At 35.3% G+C, this 14,533-nt stretch overlaps 1 protein-coding gene across 2 annotated transcripts in view; it reads right to left on the bottom strand.

Moving 5' to 3' along the window:
* Window positions 1-14,533, bottom strand: part of LOC145514141 (uncharacterized) — a 959,076-nt gene that overhangs the window by 24,943 nt on the left and 919,600 nt on the right. The window contains exon 5 of one of the 2 annotated variants that reach the window (XR_014059871.1): window positions 8,303-11,673. The exons of the other annotated variant lie outside the window; for it this stretch is intronic. The gene's annotated coding sequence lies outside the window, so the exon portion shown is untranslated. Of the gene's footprint in view, window positions 1-8,302; window positions 11,674-14,533 lie in introns of those variants that run through there. 2 annotated transcript variants of the gene reach the window in all.

Raw genomic sequence — 14,533 nt, 5'->3', positions numbered from 1 at the left:
TTCAGCAAATGTAATTTCAGAATAGCAGAGAAGAGGATGGTGAACAGAACCACTCCAAAATTGGAAAACAGGGTAGAAATCCTCAATGGAAATTTGGGACTGGCCAGTGTGATAAGGAAAATAAAGTTTAGTATTTTTTAACTTGATATGAAATGATTACTACTGGTTGGAGTAATACTCTCTAGAGTAATCTCTTTCTTAGACACAGGGACAGATGCTTTGCTCACAAAAGCAGAAGATACAGTTTGTGTTCCTGGACATTGTGTTGTGGGTTCATGTAGAGACATGGAGAAGGGATGGTGTTTATTTCTTTGCTTTGCATTGAAAATAATAAATTCTTTCCTGTGAGGGAATCATTCATTATAAAGGCATTAGCATAAATAGTAACAGCACACTTTTTGATAGATAGAAGCCCTACTTAAACTGTGCCTATTGTGTGGAAAGTAAAGTGTATGGGTCTGGGGTGGAGAGGGCACTAAGCGTGAACTTAGGGAAGCTCATTAAGAGGCCATTATAGTGTTCCAGGTCAGAGATGATGGTGACTTAGGCTACGGTACTGCTGCTGCTGCTGCTAAGTCGTTTCAGTTGTGTCCGACTCTGTGCGACCCCATAGATGGCAGCCCATCCCTGGGATTCTCCAGGCAAGAATACTGGAGTGGGTTGCCATTTCCTTCTCCAATGCATGAAAGTGAAAAGTGAAAGTGAAGTCCCTCAGTCCTGGCCGACTCTTCGCGACCCCATGGACTGCAGCCTACCAGGCTCCTCTGTCCATGGGATTTTCCAGGCAAGAGTACTGGAGTGGGGTGCCATTGCCTTCTCCAAGGCTACGGTACTAGTGACATTCTAAAAGGGTTGGAACCTAGCCATACTAATCAACCTGGAAGCAACGTGATTTATTCTAGTGTCAACTGAGTTTGGTAGTTTCAGCTTCTAAAGTGGTTCTTTTATCTTAAGATTTAATAAAATATCATCATTTATTGAAAAGAGTTAAAGAACTGTTTGGAACAAATTGCTTATATTTCACCAAAAGGTTATTTAAAAGATGCTTATCCACAGTGCAGTATAATTGCCTATTTTATAAAGTTATGGCTCTATATCTCTTTTCTCTAGGAAACTGGGGATACCTTTTTTCAGGAGGGGCTCTTGAAAGATTCCATCCTTGGGCTGCTCTAGGCATCCTCTCCTTCTGTCATCTGATTCTATGTATTTCACTAGACTGGTTCATTGACCCATGATAGTCAGTGATGCATTGGTTCATGCCTTGCTGAATTCTCTATGTCACTATAGATGCCAAGAGTTCTACATCTCTTACATATTATTCAGGGTTCGGTCCTTCGAATATTCAGTTGAATATCTGTTCCTAAGTCATTTCTTATTTACTATTGGGCACCTATGAAATGCACAAAAATATTGTCTGTGCATTCCTCTTATGAAAATGTCTGCCAGAGGCAGGCGGGGTTATATGGAAGATCTCCACCAATTTAGATGAGAAAGAATAGCTTTGTGATTGACTGCTTGAACTATATATCTGTCATTATATTTTCATTGTATACATATATAATGTGTATAAAGGTAATATGCATAATAGATATGTGTATAAATATAAATGCATAATGGATATTAGATATATAATTTATATATGATATGTGTGTGTAAGTGTATTTGTACAAATGTAAGTGTATATAATAACTTGGCATAGGGCTCGGTAAAAAGTTAAGTAACTGAACTCACCATCCCTCTCTGAAAAAGTAAATACCTCCTCTTTTTTGGCCTGGTGGAGTTTTGCAATAAATTACTCAGTAGCCTGACAGATAAAGCTAAAACCTAATTTTATGAAATAACTCTGCACCTATTCCTTTTTATTCACATGCCTTCATCTGTATCTTTGTTTCCATTTGATAGGCCCAAATGGACTGGAGACCAGTCAACAAGCAGATAAAATGCAGATGAGAGTATTAACTTCTTTTTATTTGCTGCCTTTTAGCTAGCACTTCAGTTTTAGAGGAAATACCAGGTGTGCCCAATGACTCATCTGGTGTAAAAGATGAATGTCATAACACAGTGCCTTGCAAATGTGGTTTCAGTTTTAGAATAAAAGCATGTGAATAAAACCTAGGACTTGGAAGTAGTTTAAATATGGTAAGCATTAGGGCATTTGATTAATAATATATATAACTAGTGTTGGTAATCACAGGATAAAAGACACACACACACGATTTTATAACCAAAATTTCTTTTATGCATAAAACAACATAAAAAAATTTTAAGGCAGTTATAAACTTGAAAAATATTTCAAAAACATGAGTAAGTGTTACTAAACTTAATATATGAATAATTCTATAAAATGAAATTTTAAAATTTTACTCAGTTGAAAAGAGGAAGTCCAAAAATGAAATAATTTTATAAAGAATGTTCAGTTCAGTTCAGTCGCTTAGTTGTGTCCTACTCTTTGCAACCCAATGGACTGCAGCACTCCATGCCTCCCTGTCTATCACCAACTCCCGGAGTTTACTCAAACTCATGTCCATTGAGTCAGTGATGCCATCCAACCATTTCATCCTCTGTCATCCCCTTCTCATCCCACCTTCAATCTTTCCCAGCATCAGGGTCTTTTCAAATGAGTCAGCTCTTCACATGAGGTGGCCAAAGTATTGGAGTTTCAGCTTCAACATCAGTCGAATATTCAGGACTAGTTTCCTTTAGGATGGACTGGTTGGATCTCCTTGCAGTCCAAGGGACTCTCAAGAGTCTTCTCCAACACCACAGTTCAAAAGCCTTTCTTTGGATTGGAATGAAAACTGACCTTTACCAGTCCTGAGGCCACTGCTGAGTTTTCCAAATTTGCTGGCATGTTGAGTGCAGCACTTTCACAGCATCATCTTTTAGGATTTGAAATAGCTCAGCTGGAATTCCATCACCTCCACTAGCTTTGTTCGTAGTAATGCTTTGTAAGGCCCACTTGACTTCACATTCCAGGATGTCTGGCTCTAGGTGAGTGATCACACCATTGTGATTATCTGAGTTGTGAAGATCTTTTTTGTATCGTTCTTCTGTGTATTCTTGCCACCTTTTAATATCTTCTGCTTCTGTTAGGTCCATACCATTTCTGTCCTTTATTGTGCCCATCTTTGCATGAAATGTTCCCTTGGCACTTCTAATTTTCTTGGTTCAATTCCTCTGAAAAAGCAGGCACATATTAAATAAAATTTTCTTATCAAAATGAATAAAATTTTAAATATATATACTCAGGTTTGTAATGGTATGAAGAAATGGATATTATGTTATTTTTTCTGGAGAACAATTTGGTAATATAAAATTTAAAACCCTGAGAAAAAATGCACTTGTTTATCTAATAATTTGATTTATAGAAAATAACATTAACTATATTAACAATAGTAAAAGAAATATATCTGTAAATGTTCATCATATTAGAATGGTTTAAAAATCCTTCTGACAAACTCATAGAATGAAATATGGTACAGGCATAAAGTAATCTTGCCAGAGCATATTTAATTATGTGGAAAATATTCTCCAAATATTGTTAGTTCTGCCCCTGTGTGCACATTTGTGCATGTAAGTGTGTGTGTGTTTGTGTATATAACAGTGAGAAAGAAAGGAGACAGTGGAGTAGTGATTGAGATTTTGGCTATGAGGCCAGCCTGCCTGGTTTCATATTCTGATTCTGTCAGTTACTAACTCTATCTTGGGCAAGTATTTCAGTATTCCTGTTGTCTCAGTTTCCTCACTCTTAAGATTGGGAAAAATAATGACAGCTTTTTCATCTGATTGTTAGGAGGATTAAATATGTTTTCACATGTAAAGCATTTAGAAGAATGCCCCAAATTAGCAGCCCAAGACATTATTTTTAATTTTTATAATCAGAATGTTAACATTGGATATTCATTTATTCAACAGATATTTATTGAGAGCACATTGTAGGTGAAGAGTTCTGATCAGCACTGGGGATGCACTGATGAACAAAAACATCCTTAGGAAGCTTATATTTTAGTGAATATACATGACATGGAGATTAAAAAAATTAATATGCAATCTAAAGTTATATAATGGTGGTGTAAAAGGAGGTTAAAAAGGGGTAGGATTCAGAAGAGGGGGTTATGGGAAGGGTGTTGCTTTAGATGGGGTGCTCAGGGAGGGCTATTTGAGGGCTGATGCTGAGTAGAGACCTGAATGAATCCACAGCCAAGGCCATGAGTACCTGGATAAAGAACATTCTAGTCAAGGAGCAGCTGGAAACGCCCTGTAGTAGGAAGGAGCTTGGAATGTTTGAGAAATCCTAGCTCAATATTCTGGACTGGAGCATAATGAGGTGTAAGGTAAGAGTGATGGATGGCAAATTAGGGAGAAACAGAGAAAGCCTGGGGCCAGGTCATTTGGGGCTGTGTAGGCAGGGCAAGTCATTTAGACTTCGAGGTGTGCCAGGGATCCATTAGAGGGTTCTGAGCAGATGAACAGTTTACAAAGATCACAGAAGTTGCTTTGTATAAAATGAACTCATGCAAAGGTAGTTAGTGAGATAATGGATTATTTAAATGATACTCTGTCTAGCTGTATTTTCCAAGTTGTTTACGATGGACTGTATTCCTTAATAAGAAAATAAACTTGCTAGTATTTTAAAGAAAGGTTTTGGGTAACAATTAAGCACATGAGATCATTATTGTTTTTACTATTTCCCCCAGTCTTCAAAAGAGCTTGACTTTTATACAGACATGTAACATCTCCATGTTTCTCTGTTATTTCTTTTAACCAATTCTCTAAAATTATTTCTGGTGATCTATCCTTTGTCAGACCTCATAAACAGTACACTTTTTTATTTTCCTTTTTGGAGACACCAGTCTGTCATTACACAAGGGCATCTTCACATCCACTACAAAAAAAACCCACCACACTTTTCATACCCTTGTTTTGTTTTTGAAGCCCTAGTACAAGTGCCACTGTTGTCAAAATACCTGTCTTTCCATTGTCCAGTTAGTGCTTCAGTCAATGTGAACAAGCCATAGTTGATTTTCTGCAGCAATAGAAATTATGATAGTTATTGCTGAAAAATGACATATTTGAGCTACCATATCATTACCTGCCAACTGACTGGCCAAAAAAAAAAAGAAAAAAGCCCAGATCCTCTCATGCTGGCAGTGAAACGTGGCGTGTCACAAAGATGGGACTCTTCTGACTTCATGCCACATTGCCTGTGAGAAGGACAATGGCTATGCTTGATCACTACTTGAAGCATGTGGTTCATGCAGAATAATGTGAGCACTTAGGCATTTGCAATCATGGAGAATGTGTCTGTTTCTGTCATTTTTTTTTATGAACAGTTACTTCATATCTGACACTGATGACCTTAGCCAGAATTCTTAGTAACACATAAAAAATATTCAGTATATGTAAAAACAAACAAAAAAATTCAAGTAGAGTCCTTGCCTCCTTTTCTTTGTAAGCATATGCTTCAAAATCAAGTGTAATAAGTAAATAAACAGGAAATTAATTGTTACAATCTCAGATATTTTATGTAACACACTAGCTGTGATTTTAATTAGGTGTAATGGCATTATGTTGATATATTTTTAAAATAATGATAGAAAGAAGCTAAAGTTTAATTTAGACGGAATATAAGAACATATTTGGAAAGCCGTCTGTATTTAACCACCATTGTTTTACATGAGATGTTCCACTTTGCCCTGGACTATGGCTCAGAAGAGAGAAGAGGGACAGAGCCTCAGATGGCTCTTGGTTAGGTGAACCAACTCATCCCTTTCTGCTCTTTCTTCTTTTTGACCACAAGGCAAAGGTCTTAGAATCATGTAACTGTGTGTTTTAGCCTAGAAACCAATAATGCCTCCCCCGGCCCAATATCACCTCCCATACCATTCAAGTAAGGGGGCAAGTGATAGAAATGCTAAAAACAATAATTAGAGCCGATATGTCCTGAGCTTTGACTAAATGTCAGACAAAGTGCTACAAGTATAATGTGTGTGTGTGTGTGTGTGTGTGTGTGTGTGTGCATACACATCATTCCTAATGATAACCTTTATAGTAGAGACTATTATTTTATTATCCTTGTGGTACATATGAAGAAAATTGAAGTCAAATAAATTGTTCAAGATTGCACAACTATTCGATAAGTTCAAAACTAAAAACCCAGGCAGTCTGCAATCTGAACTACAGATCCTATGTTCTCAAACATTTTATTAGGCCTAGCAAAATTCACACATGGTATTCTTGCGAGCATAATATTTGAACTTGTAGTATCCACTCATTGCCTCATAGAGAGTAATTGCTCTATCAAAGTCAGTCCTATATTATGACATTATTCATGACTTTTGTAGAATTCAAGTTACACAGGCAGTGTTAATTTAAATGTTTTCAGACAAATGAGGTGAATGAAATCAGCCGTATAACTTCTCTTCATCAGCCAAGAAGATATTCCTAAAAGTGCGTACTGCCCTCATTGGTTTCTTTTAAAGAAAGATCAATCTCAAGTGCTACTCTTGTCTTCAATGAAATGTTTTCCACAATATTTAGATTATCTGAGCCACGGTATGAATGCAGCTGCAGCATTTTCTTTAAGATTCATTTTTGCTTTTTCCCTTGAACAGATTGCATGAGCCCTCTATTATTTACTCTGTGGTTTAGGAACCCAGCTAGGTCTACAACCACATGCTTCCTAATGTACCCTAAATACAGAAAGGCCCATTAGGCTCATGTATTATGTTCAGATGGATAATTAGAGTAATCAAAATCTACTCACAGCCTCTGCAGAATCATTTTTGACCGAAGGCGCTAGAAAATTGAATGTTTCTTGTTAGGCCCAGAGAGAACATGAACTTATCACTAGCGGCAGCAATTGCTGCAAAGAAAGAAAGGCTTTGCTCTTGTGCATACTTATGATTTGTCACACATCCAGGCAGCACTGCTGTATAAGCCATGCTAATGCTAATAACTATCTGGGAAATTTGGTCATCCATTTGAAGGGAGCAACCGTGTTCTTATTAGTTTCTAAATTTATTTTAACTTCCATTGACACAAATTAAAACAGGACTCTTGCTGTCCATTGATTGTGTCAATAGCAGATTTTTCTCTCTCTAGGATTCATTTTTAAAGACTTTACTTTTATTAAACTAAATACTGCTGGTTAACTAAAATCTTGTCTTTTACAGACTCAGGAGAGCAGCATCTAACATAAATTAATCATGACTTAATTGACTAAGCTAATTCAAATTCCCTGCAGCCCACTGCATAATATTTTTATCTTCCCAACGAAGGCTAAATGGTATATTGTTTCAGGAGTATCAAATTTTATGACTTTACCGTCACATTTTCCCCTCAAGATCTAAAGTTTTAACATTCTTGGAATTGCATACAAATGTCTTCACAGTTAGGAAGACTAAATTAATTGATCCTACACCTTACAGCTGAGCAATTTTTCTATTATTTATTCCATGCATGACTAACATCTTTATTTGTAATATTGTTACACACACACACAACAGCAATAAGAATTTGTTTGATTGCAATTTACATCTGTTTTTCTCTACCCTCAAATAATTTGAATTCCTAATACTAACACTACTGTTGCTATAAAAAACAAAAAAACAGCAAAATTAGCTAAGATATCAATGGTAATAGTTTTCTCAAATCATGCTTAGATAGCATAGTAAGTATTGATAAAGCTGTAAAGAAATCATCAAAAAAATATGTTCCAAGAGCTTAGTTTTCTAAGTATCATATGTGAAAGTAAAAGTGTGAGTCACTCAGTTTTGTCTGACTCTTTGCGACCCCATGGACTGGAGCCCTCCAGGCCTCCTCTGTTCATGGAATTCTCTAGGCAAGAATACTGGAGTGGGTAGCCATTCCCTTCTCCAGGGGATCTTCCAGACTCAAGCATTGAACCCGGGTCTCCTGCATTGCAGGCAGATTCTTTATCATCTGAGCCACCAGGGAAGCCCATGTATCATATATAAGAAGGCAATACAATAGTATGTGGAAATACAAAATACTCAAGATTTTTAAATTTTATATTCTTTCCTAAAATTATCACCAGAATTTATAATAACCTTGAAAGCTAAAGAACTATTCATTCTGAGAATGGTAGGAGAAACATGTAAAGAAAAAATTAATCTTAATGTTATCTTTTTTCTACAAATCAGTACTCTGTTCATTGGAATAGCATGGTACACAAAATAATGCAGGAAAATATTTAAAAAAAATAGAGTTTAGAATAGTTACTGCAAAAACTGGGTTTCTTGAGCAGTTTTGCTTATTTGTATTTTGTTATGTTTGTCTCTTTTTTTGTCTTATTTTGGTTATTTCTGTTTTATTTGTTCGTTCTTTGGAATATTTTGTTTTGCTTGACTCAGAGTCCTCTCCCAGGGCCTCTTTTAGGACTTAAATACAACTAAGAGTACCTAGACTGATATTGTGAGTTCAGGGAAGTCATTGATTTTTCACTGACCATGACTGTAAGCAATAAAACCACGTAATGACAAGAACTGAGGATGGCCAAGTCTCTAAACGGAACAGGGAATAAAGGCCAGCATAATGTTTAAGGCTTACTGAGGATCTCTTCATATATGCCATGATATATTTAGTATGTCCTAAGAAAGAGAGGTGTGTATGTAGTCAGGTAATAAGAATTTTAGTTTTATTTCACTACTTGCTATATCAACTTGGGCAAATCTGCTCCATTTAGACTTCCTTTTCCTCAACAGTCGAGTGGGATTTTATATACCTTCAATGTTACCTACTAATAATTAAATGAAATCACTTGTAAAAGCCTTTTATGAACAGAAAAGCATTATCTACTGCTGAAGAGATCCTGTTTTGCTTTTATAATAAGATGAGCTAACTCATGCATACATTAGTTATCAAATTATACTCTCAAAATTTTTTTCTGATTTAATTTTAGTGAACAAAATAACAACCCTGCCACTTGTGAATTGGAATATTTCTTATAAATTTTGGGTGAAAAGTGTTCCACTTGTATGTGATAAAAGAGGTGAGACCTGCCCTAAGCTACTGAAGTATACACACACACACACACACACACACACACATATATGCACACATATATACACATACACACACATATATATAAAATTTGTGGAAGTACCATTGTTAAATATATCCCCAGTTCTTTTTTACTGCTTAGCCTTAAGCATTGACTCTTTGGAAACCTTTGTATTTAATATATGTGAATCTAGAAGGAGAAAGATCAAACTGAAGCTGCTGACCTTTTAGTGATTCTTTTTGAACCACAATTGCTTGTCTCACTGTACTAGAGCTTTTTGACTTCCTATGACCATCGAGGGGACACTGGGTGAGGCTAGATGGTATGATCAAGTAGTGGGATGGTGGATTCCTTAACCAGTTCCTTGAGGCTGAGGACAGCTTTGGCAGAAGCTTTGAAACAAAGAATTGAGCTTTCACATAATTTCATTCCCCCAAAATTAAAGTTCTCCCTAATTAGATAATATCAAGCTTGTATTAAAAAGCCAATGTAGTAGACAACAGATGATCTGACATTTAATGTGAAGCTTCTGGGGTGGCTCTTGGATTTTGGACAGTTCTGAGGATGTGGTAAAGTGAAAGTAGGAAAAAAATGCCCTTTAAAATAGGCATGAAAATTTTAAATAGCTATAAACTGTCATTTCTTAGATAATAGAACAAAATTGAATGTTCATATTCTTTATCTTAGTATAAAAATTTCTTTATTATTTTTTACACATGATGTCCTAAAAGTTAATTAAAAGTTCAACACATATATAGCTTTTATCTGTTTAAAAGTTTGAGTTATTTACAAAACTTAGATTCTATCTATTATTTAATCACACTCGGGAAACTGACTGCTTATAAGTACCTCAAACATATGACTGGTTAATGTAATTTGCCACTCTTGTTCTCATTTATTAAGCTGAATCACGAAAATATTTTTGCCAACAAAAAGGGATCAAATTTTGGGAGTTTCATATGGTTCAACCTAGTATATTTGTTTCTACTCTCTCATCTTGTTTTGTGAAAGATATGTTCTTCTTGACAGTACAAAGGGTATTAGACAGTGTGTTTCATCAGTATCCTTATGAGAATTTAAAAATGATTTTTGCTTCATTTCCAGAAAAGTTTATTATATAAAGAGGAGTTTATGTCAATGATACAGGGAGAGAGTGCATTTCTGCTACCTTTTAGTGCTCTGAATATATGAAAATATTCTGGGTTGAACATATTTGAAGCACTTTCTGTTTCCAAGATTCAGTATAATACTCAGTAATAAACATTAGTGAAACCTTTGTTTTAGGATTCTATGTAATACACAGTTCAAGGCAGAGCATATTTATTGTGCACAAACCATTTGATTCTATTTGCTTTTTTTTTTCTTTTTTTTGACTAAAAGAGGGAGACAAATACAGGGAGACTACTTCTCTAGCAGTTTTTTGAAAGAATATAAATTTATGTGCAACAGAAACTACCCAATTAAATATTGACTCTAATAAGCTCCAAGTACATTTTCCTAGTATTCTCCCCAAGGAGTATTTCATTTCATTACAAGGTTTGATTCTTTTATACGTCCATTTTGGTTCCAAGTTATTAATTGCTGATAAGGGTTATTATGTGTTTCTCTGGTGGCTCAGTGGTAAAGAGTCTGCCTGCAATGCAGGAGACACTGGGGATGCAGGTTCAATCCCTGGGTAGGGAAGCTCTCCTGGAGAAGGGAATGGGTACCGACTCTAGTATTCTTGCCTGGGAAATCCCACAGACAGAGGAACCTGATGGGATATAGTCCATGGCGTCACAAAGAGTCAGACACGACTGAGAGACTAAACCACAATTGGACTCTGCATCCTACACTTTTACACTATATGGAAATAATTCTTATGGAGGGAAGAGTTTGCATTGGGGATTGACTGATTTACTATTGTACCCATGTACCTTCACTTCTTTCCTGTTGAAATTAGTGAAACCTCTCCATGCCAATGGAAAGCCAGTTTTTTCCACTTGATCAACTTGGTTGTTAGATTCTTTGCTTGTGATCTACTCAAGGATTTTGCTTCTGCAGGTTTAGCTTATTTATTTTCACAATCAATTTAATTTCTTCTATCTGAAAATTGCCATCAAAATTACAGTATCTTCCTCAATAAATTCTTATTCTTAATAAATTCTAGTCTTCACAATATTCCTCTAGTGCCTACCCTATTTGTCTGCTCTTTTTCACACATGTATTCTGGACACACTATTTCTACTATTCTCTCCTTCCCTCTACTTTTCAGTCCACTTCATTTAACATTTTTCCCATGATCTACTGAAACTGCTTTTGTCAAAGTCACCAGTGCCTTCCATCTTGATAAGTCCAGTGGTCAATCCTTGTTTCTCAACTTAGAAATCTCAGAAGTATCCTCAGGTCCACACTTTCTCCTTATATGATCTAATGTAGTCCTGTGACTTTTAATAGCATCTTAGGTTCATGACTATTAAGTTTACATATTCAGCCCCAATCTCTGAGCTTAAGAATGATATACCTTTCTTACCTTTATTCATATAGATGTGTAGTTGGTATTCTAAACTTCATTTGTTTCCAAGAAAACACTCACTTTTGGTTTCACCCCTCAGTTTCCATCATCCTGCTCCTGTTCTAGCCTTCTACATCTCAGTAAGTGATGCTGCCTGTATATAAAAAGTATATATAGGAGTCACTATTGCCTTCCTTGTTCTGTACCAGCAATCCACCAGCAATTTCTGTCAACCCTATGTTAAATATATTTCCCAAACCTTATCACTTTTCATCTTTTCCATCATTACTGCCTCCATGATTATTAGCCTGCTAAATGACCCATTTGTCTCAAATCTTGTCAGTTGGTTATTTTGAAGTATGTAGCTCTACTGCTTAAATCTTATACATATTTTCCATCATGCTAAGAGAAATTCAAATTACTTTCCATGGCCTAGGCACTCATCAATGATCTGGCCTCTACCTACTCTCACAGCTCTTCTCATACTTCTCATACTCTTCTCATACTCTTCTCTCCTGCTGCTTCTTTGTCCACTTTAGTTTTCTCATTTTCCTTCAACAGTAAACCCTTATTCCCAGTTTGGACATTTATATTTGTTTTTATCTCAAGAACTCTGTTTTCATTGGGTCATGAGGTTGGATTACTTTCATCTTTCAACCTCCAGTTGAAATGATAGTTCCTTCATAGGGCCTGCATTGAGTAAAAAAAACCCACCCAGTTAAGTTACTTTCTGTTTCCTACATCTTCCTGTTTATTTCTTTCTTGGCCTTAATAATTATCTTGTGTTTTTTATGGACTGATCAATTTATTCATTCAATTATTCCTTATTTCCTGCAACTGGACTGTTAGCTCTAAGAATATATGTGCTTGGTCAGGGACATAGAATATACTCAGTAAACATTTGCAGGAAGAATTAATTATACTTTAGAACCGACAGAGGATTTTTATGTATATAAACTCATTATCTGATTAACTATTATCAGCAAGGAACGCAGTATATTTCCTCCCATCCTAGAGGCCTGACATAAATATGGTTTAAAAGATCATCTATTCTACTCCTCTGCTACCATAATTAAAACCTTTTTAGAGAGATTTAACTGATTTGCACAAACTATAAGAAAGAACTGAGATGGAATTTACCCCTAAACAACCTAATGTCAAATCATTTAATGCCTTCCTTTTATTCCTGTTTTGACAGTTTATTGTTTGACATATTCTAGAAAATACACTGATAGCATCTACAAATTAACCTCTTTAAGTAAAGCTAAATCTACTCTATATTAAACTTGACAAGATTAACATCTAAAGAAGTCACCTTCTTGAAGAAATGATAGATAAATGTATGACATTTTAGAATAGGGTGTTTATCAATCTCTATGAGATTTAAAAAAAAGGTAAAAAAAAAAAATCCAGTGGTACCAGAATATCTTCCATCAGTCATCAAGGTGATCAAAGTGTATCTATATTTAGATTTAACCAATACATACTGAATAAATACTGTGTGTTAGATATTGTGCTGATTACTTTTGCCTGTGCTATCTTATTTAATTTGCACAGTCATTTGGTAGTTATATTTATAATTTTGGGTTTGCAAGAAAGCCTTGTACAGCAAGCAACCTATCAAAGTCCTCTGACCCATAATTAATTTCTCCTCACATTGTATTTTATTGTTTCTATACTATTAGAAAAATATCTTTGCAATATAACTAGTAGAAAAAATGTGACATCTTGACAACTGTACTGTAATATACCATTATACTAGTGCTCATCTTCTCAAGCCACCAACCCTGGATTTTTCTTTATTTCTCCCTTTCCTTCATGCTCATCCCTTATATTTAATTCATTAATGGATCCTGACTGATTTGTCTTTAATTTGTGTCTTGAATTGGTTCACTTCTTTCCATCTCCACTCTTATTGTGATGGTCCAAATCCATGTCATTTTTAAACTGTAATAACTTTATTTCTACTCTTACTGCTTACAAGCCATTCTTTGTAGGTTGTAATTAAACTCTTTTAAAAACTGAAATCAGGTCATGGCTTTCTGTTAAAACATAAACCAAAAATAAAACAACAACAATAAAAACTCTTTAGTGGCTTATTATTGTATTTAGAATCAAAACCAAGTGCTTCGTATTTAGAATCAAAACCAAGTGCTTCCTTTGGCCTACAAGATATCACACGATCTGCGTTTCACCTATTCTATTTTCTACTCATCACTTCTTTTTCTAGGCTCCAGCTACAAGAGCTTTCTTTCTCTTACTCAAGCATGCCAAGGTCTTTCTTCTCTTGTGGTCTTTGCATTTGTTACACCCTTTCCTTTCATTGAATTCACAATAAGTTTTTCATGGCTGGTTCATTGTCATAGTTATGGTCTTGCAGATATTTTTCAAGGAGAATTTTGTTGATCATTTCATTTTATATAGTGTGTGCCTCCTCCCTGTACCTGTTTAATTACACTTAATTCTGTCACAGTAGAATTTAAGTAAAAAATTCCTGATCACTTTTTAATACTGTCTTTATTTACTTGTCTATTTTTTGAGTTTCCTCACAGATGAATGTAAGCTCTGTGATCAGGATCTTCCTTGAATTGTGTGCCATTGTGTTGTCAAGCTCAGGATAGTGCTAGATACCTGCTTTTGGAATGAGTCAGTAAAGATGAGAAGGATATACAACTGGAATTAAGAAAAATGACAGAATCTCCAAAATTTGTTAGTTTGCCTTCTTCATTTCAGTGCAACACATAAGATTGAGTATTTATTATGTGATAGACAATGAAGAGGAAAGAACAAAATGATTCCTAAGGAATAAATTTGGTACTTATGAGAGAAATATGCCTTAATTAGAGCATAGAAATCATCCATCTAGCCATGCTTATAGAAGCATTTCTAAAAAATCTCTCTTTGCATTAATTCAATAATAATGTGAATTATATTCCATATAATAATGGAGTAAATTCCATTAAAAATGACTCACTGGTACACTAGCCAAATATATCTCCCACTGTATGTAACTA

Source organism: Giraffa tippelskirchi, chromosome 7 (assembly GCF_054371585.1).
Source record: "Giraffa tippelskirchi isolate mGirTip1 chromosome 7, T2T-mGirTip1v1.2.pri, whole genome shotgun sequence".
NCBI classification, from domain to species: domain Eukaryota; kingdom Metazoa; phylum Chordata; class Mammalia; order Artiodactyla; family Giraffidae; genus Giraffa; species Giraffa tippelskirchi.
The sequence above is the reverse complement of the archived record's forward strand: the minus strand, read 5'-3'. Positions and strand labels throughout refer to the sequence as shown.